This window comes from Enhydra lutris, unplaced genomic scaffold (assembly GCF_002288905.1).
Source record: "Enhydra lutris kenyoni isolate GAN:26980312 unplaced genomic scaffold, ASM228890v2 scaffoldscaffold1, whole genome shotgun sequence".
Taxonomy (NCBI): Eukaryota; Metazoa; Chordata; class Mammalia; order Carnivora; family Mustelidae; genus Enhydra; species Enhydra lutris.
The window spans coordinates 49,091,103-49,100,748 of record NW_019154085.1 but is presented as its reverse complement, the minus strand read 5'-3'; the positions used below and the strand labels follow the sequence as shown (position 1 = coordinate 49,100,748).

General features: G+C 36.1%; 1 pseudogene; it reads left to right on the top strand.

The window, feature by feature from the left end:
• Nucleotides 1–1,833: 1,833 nt before the first annotated feature.
• LOC111143904 lies at nucleotides 1,834–2,326 on the top strand (annotated as a pseudogene).
• Nucleotides 2,327–9,646: the final 7,320 nt, after the last annotated feature.

Sequence of the window (9,646 nt, the reverse complement as noted above, 5' to 3'; positions counted from 1 at the left end):
AGAGTTCCAGTTGCTTTACATTCCCATTAACACTTGGTATAGTAGGTCTTTTTAATTTAATCTTAACCATTTCAGTAGGTGTGGGTGGCATTTTACTGAAATTTTAATTTGCATTTTCTTAATGACTAAAAATGTTGAATATACTTTCATGCTTATTGACCATGTATATATTTTATTTGGTGAAATGTTTACTCAAATCTTTTGCCCATTTGAAATTGAATTCAGTACTAAATGTAAAGAACAATAAATCGTGACAAGAAAAGTTCATACAGGAGCACAAGGTTAGTTTGACATTTGATATTCAAAATGTAATTCACCATATGAACAAACAAAAGAAGAAAAATCATAGGATAATCTCTAAAGATGCAGGAAAAGTGGTTGACAAAACTTAACATTCTTTCATAATAAAGATATTGTGATGATACTAGCAATAGAAGAGAACTTTCTCAACCTGACTAAGGGTAACTACCAAAAACCTACAGCTTCCATGATCCTGGATGATGAAAGTTTGAATTCTTTCTCCCTAAAATTAGAAACAAGACAAAAATTTGTGATCTCACCACTTTTATTCAAAATTATCCTGGACACTCCAGCTATTTCAGTAAGTCAAGAAAAAGACATAAAAAGAATCCAGTTTGGAAAGAAAGAACTAAAACCTTTAATTCACATTTGATATGATTCCCAATATAGAGCATCAGTTGCAATCTTAAAAAACTACTATAATTAATAAGGGAGTTTATCAAAGATATGGGATAAATTACATACATATGTCAATTATAATATTATATACTAAGAACAAGCAATAGGAAATTGAAATTAAAATATAATACAATTTGAAGAGTATAAACATTATGAAATGCTTTGGGATAAATCTGAAAAAAGAAGAACAAGATGGGCATACTGAAAACTATAAATAACTACTAATAGAAATTTTAAAATACATAAATGATTTAATGATATATCTTGTTTAGGGGCCAAATACTCTATTTGTAATGTATCTATTCTTCTGGAGGTAGTTTATAGATTCAATGTAATCCCACTCAAAATTCCAGCAGGCATTTTGTAAAAATGTAAGAAAAAAAAAAAAATGCAAGCTAATTCTCAAAGTCATATGGGAATGCAAAGGTCCTAGAATTGCCAAAACAACTTTGAAAAGGAAATATATAGTTGGAAGACGAACACTCCCTGACTTACTGATGCACTAATTTAGATAAGGTAGAATTGGTGCAACATGATAGACAAATAGACCAATGGCGTGAAATAGAAAGTTCAAAAATATTTCTACACATTTATGGACCAATTGATTTTTACAAAGCAAGATAATTTAGTGAAAAAAGATCTTTTCAATAAATGATGCTGGAATAATTAGATATATATGCCAAAAAATTGCTTCAACATATATATCATACTATATACATAATTTAACTCAAAATGGGTTATAAACATAAGTTTAAAAAAACACTATAAAACTTCTGGAAGAAAACATAGTAGGAAATCCTTATAGATTTTAATTAAGCAAAGATTTCTTAGATAAGAAACTTAGATTATCTTAGATAATTATCTAATAATTATTAATCTTAGATAGATTATCCATAAAAGAACAAATTGATAAATTAGACTTCATAGAATTAAAAAGTTGTGCTCTGTACATACCTTATTCAGAGAATGAAAAGAGAAACCAAAGATGGAGAGCAAATACTTATAATCATATGCCTGATAAAAGATTTATATTTAAATACATAGAAATGCCTCTAAAATAAAAACACCAATTTGAAAGGATACAGGTGTGTCTTGCAGACGCCGCCAACCTGGAGCCACCTTCACTATCCAGCTATGGTCAACCTTACTGTGCTCTTTGACATGGCCATGGTCAGAGAGTCCTTGGGCCATGTCTCCTTCGAGCTGTTTGCAGACAAAGCTCCAAAGACAGCAGAGAACTCTTGAGTTCTGAGCACTAGGGAGAAAGGATTTGTTTCTAAAGTTTCCTGCTTTCACAGGATTATTCCAGGATTTATGTGCCAGGGTGGTGACTGCACACACCATCATGGCACTGGTGACAAGTCTATCTGTGGGGAGACGTGTGAGGATGAGAATTTCATCCTGAAGCACATGGGTCCTAGCATCTTGTCCATGGCTAGTGCTGGACCCCACACAAACAGTTCCCAGTTTTTCATCTGTGCTGCCAAGACTGACTGGGTGGATGGCAAGCAGGTAGTCTTCAGAAGGTCAAAGAGGGCATGAAGACTGAGGAAACATGGAGCGTATCGGCTCCAGGAATGGCAAGACCAGCAAGAAGATCACCATTGCTGACTGTGGACAAATCTAATAAATCTGGCTTGTGTTTTATATTAGCTACCAGACCATTCCTTCTGTAGCTCAGGAGAGCACCCTCTACCCCCATTTGTTAGCAATACCCCAGAATCTCTGTGCTCTCGCTGTGATTCTGTGGGCTCCATGGTTCCTTATCCCCAGGTCTAGCTGGATTGCAGAGTTCAGTTTATGATGATGAAATAAAACCTAAACCACAAAAATAAATAAATAAATAAATAAATAAATAAAGGGATACATGCACCCTTATGTTTATTGTAAAATTATATACAACACCCAAACTAGAGAAGCAGCTCAGGTGTCCATTGATAGATGAATGGATAAAGAAGATGTAACATATACGTGTAGAAAGGAGTATTACTCAGCCATAATAAAGAATGGAATCTTGCCATTTGCAGCAATGTAGATGGAGCTAGAGGGTCTAATGCTAAGTGAAATAAGTCAGCCAGAGAAAGACAAATGCCATATGATTTCACCCAAATGTGGCATTTAAGAAACAAAATATGGGTGAAATAGTTGATGGGCATTAAGAGTAAACTTATCTTGGGGCACCTGGGTGGCTCAGTGGGTTAAAGCCTCTGCCTTCAGCTCAGGTCATGATCCCAGGGTCCTGGGATCGAGCCCCACATCGGGCTCTCTGCTCAGCAGGGAGCCTGCTTCCCTTCCTCTCTCTACCTGCCTCTCTGCCTACCTGTAATCTCTGTCAAATAAATAAATAAAATCTTTAAAAAAAAAGAGTAAACTTATCTTAATTCCTGAAAAAATGAAATGATGAAGACAATAAAATAAAAATAGAAAAGCTCCCAAAACTCAGCAATAATAAATTAATGTCTTTCCCCCATTTAGTGAAATATTCTTCTAATATTATCATGTATCTTTTATTTTCTTAATGTTTTCTTGAGCAAAAATATTTTGAGGTTCTTAGAGGATAGTTAAAATTCATTTTCATAACATGTGATAGTGATTTTTTTTTAAACATACAGGTTTTAATTCAGTTCAATAGTGGAAGAAGGCTAAATCCTAGCTTGATACTGACTAATTTGATACTATGTGGAAAGATATCTTAAACTGTTGGTCATTCACGATTTTCAAGTATACAAGATGTTCTACGTTATAAATTGACTATACTGGGAAAAGCTGCCCATACCTCTGATCCGAGCTTTGTAACCCCAGTAAACTTCTGTTTGGTGATGTAACTGGTGTGAAGGACAAGGAAAGAGGGCTGGAGAAATGCCCTGGAGACACTCTGAAGCACAAGTCAGAAATCAAAATACTTTCCAGCCAGTGGGACCTTAGAGATGACTTATAGTCTGTCCTGGGGAAATTGAATAGGAAGATACCTGAGTGAGCTAGCACACAGCAAGGAAAAACTAGGAACTACAGGTGGGTAAAAACGTTGAAAGACTCTGCATCTAAGATACCAAATTCCCCAGATGGCTAGCTCTTCTACTAATGCCCCAGTGATACGGCACATAGCACTGGGCAGGGTGGTACCCCAAATTTCAAAGCCCAGTCCTCCTATGAAAAGTAGGATTGTTGCCCAAACATACCAGGGACAATCAATCTATTGTCTTTACATGCCTGTCTCACTCAGTTTGTGGAGTTTTTGGAAGTTCAGCAACTTTTGGAATATGATGCATTTGTCTCTTTTTTGCTTGCTCTCTTTTCTCTCTTCTCTCACAGGATAACTTTGAGATGTCAGAGTTAGGGCAGGAAGCCTCGCACAGGTGTGCTCCTCACAGTCCCAAGGGGACTTGACCCTATCACAAGTTTGAAAGTTATTTGAGTAATGTATAGGAAATTAATAAAATCAATGGTGATTGACTCAGAGAAACTAATTTCTTCTGGCTGCAAATATAATCAAAACCAGTTGTCTTCAAATTTTTGCTGAAGTATTTCCTAATAAGAGTTATGAAAAAAAAAGACACATGAAAACCATCACATATTTTAGGTAGACATAAAATTTTTATTTAAATTTAAGTAGTGGGAAAAAAATGTAATTTCTCTTGTATTGTAAACAAGGGCATCTTAAAAGAAAAACATTAATTACCCTTAGAAATGTACCCAAAGACCAAAATATCTTAGTGAATTGACAGCCACTCTCACCTGTTTTAAAACTAAATGAATGTTCCTGGGGCACTGGGGTGGCTCAGGTTAGGTGAATAACTTGGTTTTGGGTCTGGTCATGATCTCATGGGTCCTGAGCTTGAGCCCTATGAGTGGGCTCCTGCTCAGCAGGGAGTCTGCTTGAAGATTCTCTCCCCCTGCTCCTCCCCCACCCGTGCATACGCATGAGTGTGAACACAAGTGAGTTCTCGCTCTCTCTCAGATAAATAAATACATCTTAAAAAAAAAAAAACAACCAAGTCCCTATATGAATGCTCCTGCTTTAACTGTGTGAAATTATACATTGTTTTATTTTTCTTTGACCTGATATTTTTATTTTACTTGTTCTCAATATCCTATCCTAACATATTCATGTTGGAAAGTTTTTATTCATAATTTCATGATATTTATATGCTGTAACATTTCCATACATGAAATTTTCTGGAACCACAGGACATAATTGTTAATTTTTTCCTGGATTGAGTTATTAAATTATTACTGAGTTATTATTATTACTAGTTATTATTATTAAACTTAGTAATATTGATCAAAGCAACATAGCTATAAATGAAATATTGAACAGATGATTAATAATCACAAAGAGAAAATTTTCGTTGAAAGAAAGCCCTTAGTAAGAAGGAGTGGATCTTATTTTTCAATGTGTTCATGGATCCATGAGTAAAAATTACATATGCTAGAGTAAGATAAGGTTCTGTCTTAATACTCTTCCTCTTTTGTTTAAATAAGCATAAACACTAAGAAACTGTATTCATGTAAATAGGTAGATAAAGATGGAATTTTTTATTTTTTATTTTTTTATTTTTTATAGAAAGAGTGTGTGCATGTGCAAGTATGGGGGTGTTTGGGGGGTACAGCAGGGGTAGAGGGAGATGGGGAGAGAGAATTCTAACCAGGCTCCATGGCTAGCATGGAGCCCGAAGTGGGGCTTGATCTCATGACCCTGAGATCATGACCTGAGCCGAAATCAAGAGTCAGAAGCTTAACCAATTGAGCTATCCAGGCACCCCAGAAGGAATTTTTTAATAGTAATTTCACTCAGTTCTCTGAATTTTTTCCTGTTGGGGAAAGTTATGCATTTTTTGTTTGTTTGTTTGTTTGTAAGATGGAAGAAGAGCAATGGCAAAAGGAGAGGTGCGAAAGTGCAACCACTGGTGAATTCTCAGTTGGATTATTTTATTAATTGGGAAAAAAAAACATAGGAATTGAGGATCTAGAAATTTGATCCTGTTAAACTACCTCATCCCCTATACCATTGGAAAAGTTTTTGGGTATCTCTAGATGTACACACATATGAGTTTGAGTATTGTTTGTCTATACCAGGGCATCTTAAATGTGGTCCCACACTAGTTACATGAGCATTACTTGAGAATTGGTTAGAAACACGAATTCTTAGGGCCCACATTAGAATCAGGCACTGACGTCTACTCAGCTAAGATCGGGAAACTGCTATAATCAAATAAGCACTAGATTCCTCTGTTCCTCAAGTAAATAGCTTGGAGAAAAGGACACAAAGAATTTAACCCTTTTAAGAATCGCCATTCTCCTTGCTCTCTCAAATGGGGAGAGCCTCTCCCTCACTGTGTACGTGCATTCCCACCAAATGCCTTGGAGTGAGGGATTATTTGGGATCAAGCTGACAAAGAGACAGAGGACCTAAAGTTAAATGTAGTCCCAAAGGTCATTTTCTGATAAGATGTCTATCTTCCGCACAAAAGTTGTAGGTCTCCAAAGGCAGGGACGAAGTTTTTATTTATACAGTGAGGGCACAAAGCTGTTTGTTAAACTAAATTTAAATGGTGGTATTTAGACCATTTGGAATGGAAGAAGTGATACATTTGGCATCTAAACAGTTGTCAATGAATTGATGCTTTTAGGTCAGTTTTGCCAAGACCATGAAAGGGGACTCAATGCAATAACAAATCCACTAGGATAAGAAAATAGAAACTGAGGCAGTACGGTATGAACAAGGAGCAATTGTTGTCACTCAGGACCACAGAGACTACCAGTTTTGGAAAATACTTCAACATTCTATGTCCATCTGTTTCCTAATCCATTTACTATATGCCTAGCTCATTTCTGCTTTCTGTGGTTTTTATTCTATCAACAAAAGTGATTTTTTGTTTTTTAATATAAAATCATGAAAGCGGTTGTGATTATACACTGTTCAAGTCCTCACTGCCTCTGCTGCCACATCAGCACATCTGATCTCAGCTGACACTCTCAGTCTTCACGTGATGCCCAAAAGGTTTATGCCTCCTGCCCAAGATCACACAAGACATCGGTTGAGTTGGATGTGATCAAGTCTTCCCATTAAGTGCTTTACTGGCCACAGCACACTGCTGTAAGATTTTCTAGAAGAAATCTCTACTTTGTACTGGGAAACTCAACCGACTGTGGTATTAGGATTCTAGCAACAACATGACCATGCAACATCACACATATTGGGTAGGCCATTTTATGTCACTAAATCTTGCCCCAAACCCTATTTGGTTCTAAAATTTTATGATGTCTGTCAACTTCAAGACATTTTTTTCTGATGAAATTGAAGCTCAGAAATTTACGCTATTTGTGATTTGTTTATGACTTCTATTATCTCTTTTTTTATTATACCCTTTTTATTATACCCTTCCCTACTCTGTTCCATTTGACTTGGCTAATAAACCTTTTATTGTTCTGCCCCTGGGGTTCATAGAGTCTTTTGTGGATGTTTTAGAGTTTAGGCTTTGAATAAACAAAGGAAAATAAATTCTCATAAGAAAGCTTTTCCTTATTTCGTATAAAAAACAAAATTAGAATTTATATTTTATTATTGAACAAGAATATTATGAAGAGTTGGAAACCGTTCAGCTATAAAAAGACTTTTCTTGGAGGTTATCTTTTCTTATGCAGAACATACTCCATTTCTGTGGTTCACTGCCCAGCCTGAATGACCTGATCCGGGCACAGTAACTCCTGCAGCAAGCTCCTCTCTCACCTTCTTTAACAGCTTCCAGATCACGCACACACACATACACAAAGGATATTTGATCCCCGAGGAATCCACTTCCCACTCTGCCCGTCACACATGATTTTTCTCCAAGATATGCTATGGAATGATGAGGGGAGAAAACCCTCTTTCCATTGGTTGGGGGGTGGGAGGTGAGGTTCTGGAGTTCTTTAGAAATGGTTGTGTTGGAGGTCTAATAACTCCTTTGAAGGACCAAGTCTCTGCATTTTTTTGTCATTGTGTTCCCATCTATGCTATTCTCTGCAGTAATTTACTTGTCAGAAAGATCACAGGAAACTAGTAATTTACTTTGAGTGCAAAGCATTGTGTGGCTGTGGATGCATTTTCTCATAGGGCTGTCATCTTTCATTTGTCTAAATGGAATGATGGATGAGCCGATTTCACCACTTGGCATGCCCGCGCTGCTCTTTGTCCATGCCTGTCCTGCCTTCATGGCATGGCCCCTCTGGCTAAGACACCCCTAAACATCGGGGCCACGGGATCTACGAGAAAGGCTTTTAAATGAGGATCTGCGAGATAGGTTAATAATCTCTGGAAACCAATCCCTACACCTGGACATATTTACGTTGCTCAGTGTATCATACTCTTATTTTATAAGAGCTAGCTAAAATACCTTGTTTTACTTATGCAAGAAAGTTGAACACACCGAACATCTCGCAGCTGTCCATCATGAGGCAAGACAGAAAATGCATCGCCTGTGGTTGACCCCACTCCCTTTCCCAGCCAAAGGAAAACAAGCTTCTGCATCTGCTCATTACTATTGGATTTAGTGCATAAGGGTGTTTTCACACAGTACACCTTTTAAGCCCAAACTGTATACTGAATTGAACAAAAGCAGGATTAACCTCTTCATAATTTTCCCAGGCTTCATTCCTATCCACTCATTTCACATAAATGACAATAACTGAAATGAAAAGTTTAAAATTTAATAAGAAGTTTTCACTTGAGATAATCATAGAGATTCTGTTGGGATTTCAGAACCCGCTTTATTATCAGAACTAGTTTGGAGTTTTGATTTCAGTTTTGCTGGGCAATTTACAGTCTGAGTACATGGTCCATGATCTCTTTTGTCAAGGATGGGAGGAAATGTTAAAGTCAAGGCAGTTTCCCATATGCGAATGTCAAGCCCTCAGGGTCACCCCTGTCAAAGAACTGGGAGCAAAAGGTGAAGTCTTTAATTTGGCAAAGAGTGTCTACAAAAACCTGGAGCAAAGATCATATTTAATGTTGAAATATTGAAAGTTTTCCTGCGGGAGTTGTGGGTGGTGGAAATTTTGTCAAACAGAACTCCTCTCCTCCCTTTGCAATAACCACACACTTCCTTTCCAGGAGGCAAATTCAACAAAGATATATGAAGCATCTACTTCACGCTTCAACATTAAAGGTACAAGGATAAATAAGACATGGGGCTTGCCCTGAGAGAGCTGATATGTTATTGGATAAGGCGGGTAGAATCAAACTGACTAATACATTTTGCTAAGTATGTACCAGCAATGCTAGAGTACTCACAAAGTACTGTGAGGCCAAAACCTCTCAAAACATGCATTACAAAAAAACCCCCCAAACCAGAAAACAGCAACAACAACAAAAATGCATTACACATACTCGAGTGTGCATGTGTGTATATATATGTATATATATATATATAAATATGTATATATGCTTGTACATAATAATTTAATAAAAATTATAATATAATTAATATATATTGTATAATATATTCATATAATATATAATATTTAACATAGAAAATAAACTATAAAATATATAAAATATAAAATCAACACAATAATTATTATAATTATTAAATCATAATAAATAATAATTTAATAATTAATATAATAATTTAATAATGAAAATTTGTATTTGTATATATATAAATGTTTATGTAAAGAGCTTGGGAAATAATGGGTCTAAAGCACAGGGTTTCCGAGTAATATTCATTCATTCATGTATTCACTCATTTCAAATATATTGGGTTTTACTCTATGCCAGGCATTATGCTAGGTCCTGGGACTTCAAAGATCATTTTGAATTGGGTCCTTTTGTCAAGGAGCTGAGTGCTGAATATTAGAAAGTAGGCTGAAAGGCCTTGGATGATATGTAGAAAGGAGCCATGGAGATTTGGTTGCTTTTGTTTTGTAACAGGAGAATAAATGCTATAAGAATTTTGGAATGACTGCT